General features: G+C 43.2%; 1 protein-coding gene across 2 annotated transcripts in view; it reads left to right on the top strand.

The window, feature by feature from the left end:
- The window catches only part of PABIR1 (PP2A Aalpha (PPP2R1A) and B55A (PPP2R2A) interacting phosphatase regulator 1), a 41853-nt gene that overhangs the window by 8070 nt on the left and 20618 nt on the right, over positions 1-13165 (top strand). For both annotated transcript variants that reach the window (XM_045580141.1, XM_045580143.1), the window contains exon 2: positions 1103-1256. The gene's annotated coding sequence lies outside the window, so the exon portion shown is untranslated. The remainder of the gene's footprint in view (positions 1-1102; positions 1257-13165) is intronic.

Below are 13165 nucleotides of genomic sequence, written 5' to 3'. Positions count from 1 at the left end.
CACACATCAGAAACACTGCTTCCTCTGTAATTACCTCTGCTGAATTTGAGAAATCATGAGCAGTTTTGTAGTGTACTCCCTCTGTGAAATACGACTCTCATTACTAATGCTAGCAAAATTTTCACAAGATCATGATCCCTTTAAGACTTCTCTGCCTTCCAAGAAAGTAAAAGATGGTTTAGTAACATGAGGCATTGCCAATACAGATAGTAATTAGCACTAATATTTATTGAGCCCTCAATATGGATCTAAACACTATTTTCAGTGCTTTGCTTGTATGAGTTTATTTAATCCTCATGACAACCCTGTGAGGTAGGTGCTATGGCTATTTCCATTGAACAGGTGAGAAAACCAAATGCGTTTTCTTAAGTCTCTAATACTTTTTTTTTTAATTTAGATCTTTTGTCTTTTTCTTATGAACAAACTTTTTCTTATTTGAGATAAAACCTGTTTTACAGCTTGCTAGTGCTGCCACTTCCATTTGGAATCAAATATGTATATAAAAAATTATGGCTTTAATTATTATTACCATGTCAGAGGAAGCTACAGGAGGATTGGGTTTTGTTCCTTAGTGTGTGCTTTTTGTTTTGTTTTGTTTTTAGTAATAAGTAAAAAAATTAAAGTGGTATAAATGGAAATAAGGTGTCACATATTTTTTTTTAACTGATTTGCTATTTGAAGTAAGAAATCCCCAAACCACAAATTTCAGATTGTTGTTTATTTTTTAATATGTGTGTGTATACACACACACACACACACACACACACACACACACACACACACTGGTATGCACATACATACACACATACATATATGTACTTTGTTATATTTGAGTTGTAGAGTATCCTTAAGTCACACTTCCTAGGGAAACAAAAACAACCATTTTGATTCCAGTGTCTCCCCAAGAAATCCTGTGCATTAAAAATGTATCCTTATTTAGGGGGAAAGTAACAGCAGGATTTAAAGAATGATCTACAGCCTTTGATTACCCAAATAATAAGAAACCTTCCTTCTTTCTCTATAAGCTCAGAGGGTAGAGATTTAAATTCATAATGATTGGGCAATCCTTGTGAAACTAGTATTTTTTTTTTTAACTTCCTAGACAAACACTTCATGATTGAGTGAGAGGACCCCAAAAGGAAAACCCCTTTGAACACATTTTAGAGTGGGTGCTTAGACTTCAGGTTTCACAGTGTCATGTGCCAGCATTAGACATTTTGAAACAAACCATCAAAGGCAACAATTTGTTCCAAAAGGTTAGTATCATTTTTTGGAAGTTCTGTAAAATATTTTCAAAACCGCTTCAAAAGTGACTTTTAGTTCTATTTGTGGCTTGTTTGAGAAAATAATTCTGTAACAGAGAAGTTAGGCAGGTAACATATAGTCAAGCCGTATATATGTACAACCGAATGTTCAAGCACATGTGTGTGTGCACACACACATACCCTCTCTGACCTACTTTATGAGCCTTGCTCTGTGTGCTTGGAGCCATGTTTAGCTTTCCTTCCATTTTAGATTTCCTCTTATTTTCCCCTCCTTGCTTTTCTTAGGTAGATTGAACTTTGTAAATTACACACACACACACACACACACACACACTCACAGGTATTGTTAACAAGATTGTTTTATGCTTTGATTTTTCATCAACTTTCTGAATTCCAGTTGATACCCTGAGAGAGAAATAGGTCTTTGGTTCTGGTGCCTAAGACCTCTATTTCTCCTTTTGAACTTCTGGAATAAATACTTGGGGAGAGGTAAAAATCACTCTAACAAATTCCAAGGCAGTATGATTGAAACTTGAGAACGCAGAACCTGTTGCTTTTATTTACCTGCAAAAAGGAAGTTCAGATCTGGATCAATGCCAGGGATAGTTCTGGTTCTTTTCCAATTGCCTAACATGGTCTTCCAAACCAAACTAATGTCTAAGCCTTGGCTAGCAAGGCGTGTTGTGAAAGTAGACAATTGAGAAAGAGCTTTTGTGCCCTCGCAAAGTAAAATGGTTGGTTGAGGTAACCATTCCTGTGATTCAGGCAATACCTTTCCCTTGCTTTAGGACAAAGAACGATTTTACTGTTGCCGGAACTCTAGTGACAAGTAGCCATTGAGTGTTGATGTCTTTTGGGAATAAAAATATGAGCTGCTCAAGGCAGAATGGGGGTGGGGAGACGATGAATGTATTGGATTTTTAAAATTATTTTATTATTATTATTATTATTTGCATGTGAGGCCTCTCTTGGATTATCCTTATGAGTTCCCCGGGGAGTAAAAAATGACATTGATGGTGGTTTTCTTTATGAATATTTGTTTGCTATTTGTTCCTCTTCGCTGGGACTTTGGAGTTGAATCAGGATGCATTTAAGACGTTTTGAGTGTCTTTCTCTTAATGTCTCTTCTGTTGTGTCTTCTGAAGAAAAAGTAAATAATAATAATTACCAAGTTATTTTAAGTCAATTTATACCAGTTTCCGAACTCTTAATTAAAATTCTACTCTTGTCTAAGTAGTCTTTCTAACAGCTTCCTTTTGCCACTCTACTTGTAACCACATGTTTCTAAAATGCAACTTGCACGGCTACCCCTTCACTTCAGGATTCAATCAAACCACGCAGTGTGAGTGGAAGCAGACCCCTCTGCCTCCGTGTATCCCCCGACTTCCACACTGTGGGCTGTAGCCACACCGAGCTGCCGGAGGTTCCCCAAGGCTGCATGCTCTGTAGACTGGCTGTGTAAGTTACGTCCTCTGCTTGGAAGTTTTCCTTCCTTCTGTCTCCGTCGTCTCTACCAACCTTCCTCCCTCACTCACTCCATCCAAGGAGTGCATCTCCTGGAGAGCCTTTCCTGGTGGCCCTACCTCGCCAGCCCTGCTCTTTGGATGGTGTTCTTCTGTGAAGCTGTCAACTGGCTGAATCATTTTTATATGATTTCTTGTCTCTCTGTCCTGTGTAAAACCAAAGCCTCAGCCTTTTACTTCTATCCCTGATGCCTGTGTGTGGCATATTCTAAATGTTATAGTTGCTAACATTGATTTTAGGTGGGTGACTCATGGATGGGTAAATGACACAGACTGTTTTTAAGAGGAAGGAATGGAGTAAGATTCTCAGGGGAACAAATCCGGTGACGAGGCTTGGCTCTGATGGTTTGCCAAGAGGCTAGAAATTCATTCATTAAGCAATTCTGGTTCGAGCACCTGCCCTATGCCTCCCACTGGCTAGTCTTTTAGGAAGTAGCCGTGTACAAAGCAAAGACACCCCACCCTTGTAGAGTTCTTATTCTGCCTACATTCTAACAGAGTAAAGGGAGGGGTGACAATACACATAATAGATAAGTTAATTACATCATCTATATAGAATGAGGAAAAGCAAGGAGATGAGGGTGGCTGGAGCAGAGTTATTGAAGGAAAAGCATCATTGGAGGGGGCTTAGAGAGGTGGGCAGGCGTGGGGATTGTTGCAAAGACAGATGTCACAGGGTCTTATGTGCCACGGAGTGATGGTGGCTTTGGGTACAGAGATGGAGAGCCACTGCAGGGGTTTTATCACAGAAGAGGGATGGTCTGTCTTGGGTTTTAAAAGGAACACCCTTGTTGTGCTGACAGCAGACTGTGAAGAGCAGGGGGAAACCAGAAGCTCAGGTAGGCTTTCCTGCCATCCAAGTAAGGGATGACGGTGTTTTGGATGAGGGTGATACCCAGGGAAAGGGGTGCGAAGTGGTTACATTTCAGACATAATTTGAAGGTAAAGCCAATAGATTTTGTTGACAGGTTTCAGGGAGGCATCAGAGAGGGAAAAGTTAAGGATAATACCAAGATTTTAGGCTGAGCAACAGGAAGGACAGAGTTGCCCTACACTCAGAGTGGAAATCTGTGAGCGAAGATTTTTTTCCATTCTTGGCTGCGGGTGTGCAGATGAGTCGAGAGTCTTAGGAGCTCAGTTTTGGGTATGTTAAATAAGTGATCCTAATTAGACATCGACAAGGCAATGTCAAGTCAGTGATTGGATATTTGAGTCTAGAGTTTAGGAAAGAGGGCTGGGGTGGAAATACACTGATAATTGGGAGCTGGCTGCCTGGATGGTATTTAAAATCAAGAGAATAATACATGTGATCATTAAGGATTACTTGACGGTATATCTAGAATTCGAAGAACTGAATCTTGGGGCACTGGCTAACATTAAGAGGTCAGGAAAGGGACATGGAGGAGGAGCAACCGGGAGGTAGGAAAACCCAGGGAGCCTGGTATCCTAGAAACGGTGGGGAGCCTATGACAGAGATGGTCCAGCGTGTCCATTGCAGCTTTCAAATTAGACGAGGCCTGATCATTGAGCATGGGATTTAGTAACATGCAAGTTACAGGTCACCTTGGTGAGGGACCTTTCCCTGGAGGGGTGGGGTAGAAGCCCGATTGGAGTTGGTTTTGTGGTGGTGTTTTTTAGGTCCTTGAGGAAAAAGAGGAGCTAAAGTAAAAGATATCTCTCTCCCCATTTTATTGGTAACTTGTTATTAAGCATTTCACAATAAATAGCCCATCACAGGTATATGATTATAGTTTGGGGGGAAAACCAAGGGCAAATGAAACTTTACATCCTTCTTTCATTCCCTCCCTCGCTCCCTCCCTTCCTCTCTTTATTTATTTTCCCTCCAAGGGAAAAAAAATCCATAAGTAAATGTTTTCACTCCAAACATGAGTAAACGGTTAAAGCCAAAGACCTACTGATTCACTTCCTTCATGCATTCGTCTGGTTCATTTTATTCCCTTGTCACTTTTTTCTCTTGATGGCTTTTTTCCACTTCTAAATTGGAATTTAATTCCACACCCGTGACACAATTATTTCTGTACGTTTGGCCTAGTTTCCTAACCAGAGACGTTTTCCTCTTCCGTGAGTGCTGTAAGTTTTTTTTTTTTTTTTTAATGGTTCATCGTCCTCTTAGGTTTTATTTAGGAACGTATTTTTTTCTTCTTATTCCTTTTTAAAATTATTGCAGAGTGGCAAGAGAGGAGAGCACCAGGAATGATACGAAAGAAAGAATGCTTCTCTTCGAATCGCTCAGATTTCATGCTAATCGTATAGTCCCGTCAGGTTCGTTCTTGTGGGTGAGTCAGTCTGTCTTGGCCCCCTCTAGAAGAAGACTTGGGGACCTCCATGCCATATTTGTACCCAGGAGGGGAAATGCCTCCGCCTAGAACTACACTTTCCTGACCCTGCATTTCTGTCTTTCAAGATTCCAATCCAGTGTGGCTCTCTCCGAGGTGCCTCCTCTGCTTCTCCGGCTCTAGGTATATTGCTTTCCTCTGAATCACTGTGCTACCTGCCACCTATAGCCCTGACTTTTGTTGTTGACTGGAAGGATTGGGAGAGGGGGTAGTAGGTGGGGGAGTTTAATGTGATGGTTAAAAGCACAGCCTCTGCAGACTTGTAGAACTGCATTCCAGACCAAGCCTTCCTATGAGCTTTGTGATTTTAAGCAAATCGCTTAATCTCTGTGTGCCTTTGTCTTTCTACCTGTTAAATGGGAGTAGTTCCTACCTCAAAGCAGAAAGGACTAGAGGGGCTAAGGCTTGTAAAATTCTTTCCCAGGAAACTGGTAACTTGAATAAATGGAAACCTGAATATATAAAATGCATAATATACTTCATATACAAATAGACATAATGATATAAGTATATATAAAATATGAAATAATCCCCACCTTTATGGCAGATTGTCTTAAAGAAAGGGACAATGGCTTATGTTTCTTTCCAAATACCAATTCTTAACTATAGAAAGAGCTCAGTATTTATGAATGATGATGGATGGTGCTTAGGAAATAGGCAGTTTGTTCATGGAAACTGCGGTATGCTTGCATTGCATCGTTGCACATTGTGAGCAGTTATAGGCCTTAGAAAATCTTTGAGACTAAAACTCTTATAATGTGCAATCTAGGGAAGTGGTGTTGCAACTTTGGTGGAATATAAAGTCAGTAAGCTTTCCTTTTAGTTTTCTTAACACTCCTGACAATTGTTGTGGTTTTCACAGCCCAGAATACAGAAATCTGCTTTGACTTGAACACAATCTGTGGAATTCTATATAATAGGAGAGGAGCTTAGATGTCATTTATTTTTAAGCAAGCTTTCATAAGCCATGCATTTTAATAATGTGAAAAATATTAGAAGATAAGAACTAAATAAGCTAAAACAAATAAGTTATACTTTCTAATGACAAAAGCAATATAAGTTCATTTTAGAAACTAGAAAATTCCAGTAAGCAAAAAAGCAGCACAATTCACTGCGATGCCACTGTTTACGCTCCAGTGTATATTGTTGCAGGCTCTTTTAGTGACTAAATATGCATATGCAATTTTCACACAAAAACAATATTTTACTGCATAGTCGGCTCCGTAAGCTGCTTTCCCCCATGTACTCTACAATGACTGTTTTAAATATACTTCTACATTATTTTACCCTCTATTAGTTAACCAACTGTTTTTGTCTCTCGGATTGTACAATTTTTTTTTTTTTCTCCAGTGGCAAACAGTATTCTGATGTACACCTGAACAACATGCCAGATTTAAAGACCAAAACGTTTCCTTGGACTGGCCAATATAAAATAGCTGGCATATTAATTTTAATTTGCTTTTGTCCATTTTAAAAACACTTTTTTTCCAGTTTGAGTGATTTGTTTGCTGGCCATCTATGGAGCGCCTGTGTGTGACTGGGGGGGAAAAAAGCAGCTGAGTTCTCAGCTTTTATGCATGCCTCTAAGACAGCCTTTCCCTCGTGTGATCCGCACTCTAGAGTTTTGCTCACGTCACCCGGAAACTGTGGCTCTGGGTCTTCACTCCGTGACTAGACTGAACAGTAGCTCAGGGTTGGCGATGTTACCAGCAGGTCAGCTGCTACTGTTCTGCTGTTTCAGTGGAAGACAGGCTGGAGCGTGTAGATGGGGGGGGGGGGGGGGGGGGGGCATGGAGAAGGAAGCCTGAGTTAGATATTTGTCCTACAGGCTTGAGGGCACTGACGTTTCCATCTTTCATAGCTGTAGCGACTTGAGACCCCACACCTTCTTAGTCAAGACTTTATCAGATTTTGCCTCCAACTGCCCAGGGAGACATCTCTGAAAGTAGCATATTTCTGTTTCATGCACCTAGAAATGACAACAGTTCGCTATTCCATCACGTTTAGCAATGTTAGGGTTACTTAATATGGTCATCCAATGTATAGACCTTAGAAAAAAAGGAATAATAGAGATGACTTAATCATTCAATTTTTGCAGTAAATATCTGGTCAATACCCAGTGTGTACCAGGCACGGTGTTAGGAGCTGCTGTTACAAAGAAGAGAGAGCAAGTCCTTATGCTGCTCTCGGAGAGGCACACGTATAAATACAATATCAGCAGTGCTTTGTTGCGATGATAATGACTTATATCCAAGATGATACAGGAATCCGGAGGAAGGAAATAGCCAAGGTGTTTATAGAGGAAGTAACTCTTTAGCGGTTGCTAAGTGACTAAGCATTCCTGGGGGAGATGAGGATGTGAAAAGAGTCCGTCCTCACAAAGTGTGGGAAAGGCAGAGTGATTTCTAGGAATTTCCAGCAAGCAGCAATTGCAATGTTCATTTAAAACAATTCTTAAGTTAAAAAAAAATTTTTTATTAACTTAATGTTTCCTTGTTTCTTTATATTTATGGTTTAAAAAAAACCATAATTGTTCCTTAGCAAATTAATAAATCATTTAATTCTAAAAGACTAAATGAAATGGACATGGCTGAATAAGATGTTCTTATAACTGCTTCCTATCTCAAGGACATGCTTTGTTTTCTGCCTTAGATTTCATAGCTTAGAGATTATGACCGAGGATTCACAGGGATAGAAAGATGGAACAAAGGAGATATATATAATTCAGATTATCTGTTAAATGTCTCTTGCTCTTAGTAATACTCCAAAATATAATAATCCAGGTCCCTGTGCATGTCTGTTGATCTTAGCATCGAAAAAGCCTTGAGCTGTACATTCTGAGATTTCAAACACAGTAGATTGATAGTGGCAAGGAACCAGAGGTTTTAGACTAAATATGTTATAAGAAGCCATAATGACCTTATTTAAATATTTTCCACATTAAATAAGGCATATAGTACGGCTATCTCCCTGCCATGATTTTTTTTTATATAAATGAATTTGCACCCATGATGATTTTTAAAAATTTTCCATTGAATTCTACATAACAGTCAATGTGAATACTTGAAAAGGATAATTTATTGGATCCCATAGTTGAATTAAACTTCCTTAAAGTATAATGATGCCTTTATTAATTTTGAGCTTATTTTGTAAACAAGGAATTTTTTTTTTTTTTTCATTTAGGTAGCATAATCAACAAAAATCTGGAGTGTAGTAAGTGGGTGAATTTTCCCACCCTGATGGGGAGGAGAAGGTGGTTGTGAGAAATTAGCAGGACTCGTGGGAGGGCACGGAGAGGGAGGGGAAGACTATGGGGAGAAGTCAGTGACATTGATTGGGATGGGGAAGTGGGGAGGGGCGATAGTAGAGGTGTGTGAGTTCTATTTAGGAGGCATCATGTCTCATATACTTGTGAGAAACCCAGAGGAAGTATCAGTTGGACATGTAAGCCCAAAGGTAAGGAAAGGCCTGGGGTCTAGTTAAAATTACATTTGAGATGACCGGGCTGCGGTGGTCGTATAATTGGAAATACTGAAACTTTATTTGTAGTACATGTCTGATGGTCTGTGGAGCGAGCCCCTGCCCAGGGAGTGCAGCACTGCTGTGTGGGGTTCTACGAAGGTGCCCCGCCAAAGGGCAAATGTGCCCACACTTAGCTGCCAGGCCCTGAGCGTGCTGATGTAAAGGGGCCCTTTTTATGCAGGGTCGAATCTGCCTGCAGAGATGTCTTTCATTTTCTACAGAGACGCTGGCTTTTGCTAAGTCAGAAGGGGTATATAAGGGGGAGTGCAGGCTTGTCATTCAAACAAAGGTGTATTAACCCAGGGTTGTGGGAGGATAGGAGGACATTTGGGTACCCGGCTCCAAATTCTCTGTTATTAGTAAGTTCTTAAGATGCTTAAGCTATAAACGTTCCACGTGTCAGGATATTTTCAGCTATTTCCGCCATACCTGCATCTCCTCCTTCCCTTCCCTCTTCCCCCCACCCCAAAACTCAAGAAACTATTGAACAGAGTGACATCTGTCCATGCCATTCCCAGCACCTGCTGCCTCCTCACAGATTGGTCCTTGGGTATTTGAAACCATCACTGTCTCCAGACTCCTCTGCCTGCGTCTGATCAGGGAGGGGTGCTGGGTGCCGACCTTGAACCATGACTCAGCCCCATGTGTCCTGGTGACAACTCCCGAGTAGGGCGAATAGGGCGTGTAGGGCTCTCCACGGGGAAGTGACAAGCCTGGCGGGACTGGGCCTGGCATTCCAGGGAGACTTAGCGGCATTAGCACTGGGGAAAGGGCGCATTCTTTGCCTGTGGCCTTCTAATAATCACCATCGAGCTTCCTCCTTCCTGGATTTCTCTTAGTTGGACTGTCTTTAAGAACCCGAGGTCTAGCCTAGTCCTTGATGCTGAGGGTGTGCTTGTTTGGTGCGGAGCTCAGAGACCACCGTCAGTGGTGTAAGAATTTAAATAGATCCTAAGGCTGAAGACTTGAAGTCCCTCCCTGTGTCTCCCTCCCCCATTTTCAAAACCATGGGAATTGAAATTGTTTCATCATAAGATTACAAGAGTCACTCCTGTGGACTTCATACACCACCTAACAAGAAGTCTTTGCCAGAGTGGACTGAGTCTCCTCCGACAGAGGAGTGAAACGCCAGGACGGTTTTCGCTCGCAGGTAAGGTTCCTTTGCAGGCCGCAGGGCCGTAGATACCCGTACGCAGGGCGGGAAGACGAAGAGCAGCTCTTTCCTCTTGGACAGCCGACCTCACGTGGAAGTCTTCACCTTGTAGAGGCCATGAACCCTGGCTCCGTGGGGTTGCCTCCTGGGGTGTTCTTGTTTTGTTTTGTGCTTAATGCTGTGCTGTGTTCTGCTGGAATGAAGGCTGCAGGTTGCCCCCAGAGTGTGTGGCCCGTTTCAGCCTTCTGGGACATTCTGGAAGCAGTGAGCAGAGGTAGGGCAAGGGCCGTGTGTGAGCATCACAGAAAACATTAGAGGAAGACCCTCCAAGGGAAATCTCTGGGTGGGGAGATTGCTGGCTGCTTTTATTTAATTTTATTTATTTATTTATTTATTTATTTATTTATTTATTTATTTATTTATTTTGTGTGTGTGCGCGCACTCGATTTTCTGTGTTTACCCAGTCTTTCTATAATGGATCTGAGTTGCATTTATAATCATACTAGAGGCCTGGTGCACGTGTGTGGTCCCACCGCCTGGCTGGCGATTGGGGTCAATCAGGGCCATCTCACCCAGTCCCTATCAGGGCTGATCCGGGCCGGTGGCTGGGGAGGGATCAAGGGAGGGTTCCAGGGCTTGTCCAGCCCCATCTTGCCTAGTCCCGATGGACTGGACCTATCAGTTGGAGCATCTGCCCCCTGGTGGTCAGTGCAAGTCATAGCGACTGGTTGGTCGACCGCTTGGTTGGACTTAGCATATTAGGCTTTTATATAGATATATTTTTAAACATATTTTAAGAGAGAACCCATTTGAAGAAACTAAGAGAAACTTGTATTAAGTGAAGTTAAAACAGGAAAGGGAAGGAAAAGAAGGAGGGGAGAGGGAGGAGAGGGAAAGAAGGAAGAAAAAGCGCTCGTGGAAGTATTTTGGATGCTGAATTGATTACTATCTTTGTTTTTCATCTTGTTTTCTCACTCTTAAAACTGGACATTCATTTATTATCCAATGCTAAAAGGGAGGAAGAAGAAAACATTTATTAAGCGTTGACTTAACTTGTAAGGACTGAGAATAATCCTTTCTGCCCTCAAGGCAGCTCATCTAAGTGTGGCAGACATACATTTATTAAACTTCCAGCTTTCCAGTCTGTCCATGTGCCAGGCACTGTGCTAGGTTCTGCAATCTACAGATAGCCACAGAGAGGCTATTGCCCTGAAGGTGGATGATCGTGGAGTGGAAAGAAAAGAAATTTAAACTCATGATTACAGTATAGTCAGTAAGTGTACCGTAAGAGCAGGCACAGAGGAGAGGCACAGAGGCACTGAGCCCTGGCTTTGGAGGACTAAGCGTGGACTCACAGAAGGAAGTGATGCCTGAGCGGCATCTTGCTGGACAAGGATAGCCAGGGAGAGAGGGCAGTGGCTGTCAGGCTCTGGAGCTAACACAAGAGCAGGAGGCAGGCAGGAAAGTGCCTGGGCTTCTGGGAACTGTAAGGCGGGATCCCATAGGGCTGCAGCCCTGTGGGGGGCAGGCAACAAGCTAAAAGGAGTTCCAGAGGCCAGGTCGTGAGAGGTCGCGTACATACTGTGCTAAAGACTGTGTTCCTCTCTGAAGCAGCGGGAAGCCGCGGCAGGGTTGTCCAGGAGAGTGGCACCAGCAGATTAGCATTATGGAGCCGTCCCTTTAGCAGTACAGGCAGACACTCCGGGAGGCAGAGGCAGTAATCTGGGCTAGAAACTTAGTTTCAGCTAAGAGAGCAACAAGGAAAATGCCGCGGAAGAGTCAGAATCAAAGAATATCAAGGGGATGGATGGAAGGAAGTTGGAGGAGCTGTAGGATGGGGTGTAAAGGAGAAGTCGGGATGGCCCTTTGATTTCTGGATTGGACAACGAGGTGGATGATGGTAGCATTCTCTGAGCAGGTGGGATATGATGAACTGCAATGGCACATGTAGAATTTATAGTGCCCATGAGACACTAGGAACCCTAAGAGTGATTGAAAATGGCGATCGAGGACTCAAAGAAGAGACCTGGACTCAAGAATTATTTGGACTCTGGCCGATTTGGCTCAGTGGGTAGAGTGTCAGTTCGCAGACCAAAGGGTCCTGGGTTTGATTCTGGACAAGCCACGTACTTTGGTTGTGGGAGGCAAGCAGTTGATGTCTCTCTCACATATCGATGTTTCTCTCTCCCTATCTCTCTCCCTCCCTTCCCTCTCTCTAAAAGTCAATGGAAAAATATCCTCGAGTGAAGATTAACAAAACAAATTAAAAGAGCGATTTGGGAGTTATTACAGGGAGGCTGCATTTGAGCCCATTGGCGGTGGAAGAGATTATTCAGAAGGAGCGAGAAGAAAATAGAAGACCACGAGGAACACGATATTTAAGAGGCGGCTGAGAAAGGCAGCCTGCCAAAGGGAACCAGAGGTGTTCACAGAGGCAGGGCAAAGCCAGGGATGTCAGGAAAGGAAAACCAGTGCACGGAATCCTTGCCCATGCTCGCTATCAAGTCTGCCACCTACAGGGCAGATGACACGTGGCCAGAATGCCCAGGCCATCTGGGTGTGCTCCAACAACTTTCTCTGGGCATAAACCTGTGCCGTTGTCTCCTTCCAGAACACCTGGTAATACACGTTTCTTGTTGCTTCACTGAGCACGTTGCCTCCCTGACAGAATCAGGCTTCCATTTGTAAAGAGCATAAGGAAACAGCATGGGGGAAGGCAGATGACGATGTGGCCATGTGGTGTAGCCAAGAGAAGGGGGACTGGCAGGGAAGGAGGACTGGTCATTGTCAGCCCAGTACCCTACTGTGTGCAGGGTACTCCCAGGTCAGTGCTTCACAGAAGCCCAGGAAGATAACTAATGAAACTGTGTTGCCAAAGCAACAGGGAGTCCACTTGTGAACCTGGAGGTGGTTTTGGGGGAGGCCAGATTGTTATGCGTGTCCAAAAGAGAATATGGTGATGGTGAGAGGCGGGGTTTAAAGGCAGCGGGGGAACACTAGTCTTTGGAGCATTTGACCTTGAGTGTGAGGAGTGAGCTAGGGTTGCAGCCAGAGGACAACATGGGGGTGAGGGAGGTGTCAGGAGGAAGGGTCTCAGGAAGGAGTTGAGATGCTCATATTCTCCAGGTGAAGAGTCAGGTGAGAGCAAGAGGGTGACCATCCAGGCACAGTGACACATGATGGAGAGAGGGCTGTAGACAGGTATGTGCTGTAGCAGAGGAGAAGTGAGCGAATGAAGGGACCATTCATTCTTCTCTGTAGCTGGACGCAAGACGTAGAGACTGTCAGGTGGGGACTTAAGGAAATGAGCAAAGGCCTGACACAGGCAATGCTGACAGGCTGGCT

This window comes from Pipistrellus kuhlii, unplaced genomic scaffold (assembly GCF_014108245.1).
Source record: "Pipistrellus kuhlii isolate mPipKuh1 unplaced genomic scaffold, mPipKuh1.p scaffold_m20_p_12, whole genome shotgun sequence".
Classification (NCBI taxonomy): Eukaryota; Metazoa; Chordata; class Mammalia; order Chiroptera; family Vespertilionidae; genus Pipistrellus; species Pipistrellus kuhlii.
This window is presented reverse-complemented; position numbering and strand designations above follow the sequence as displayed.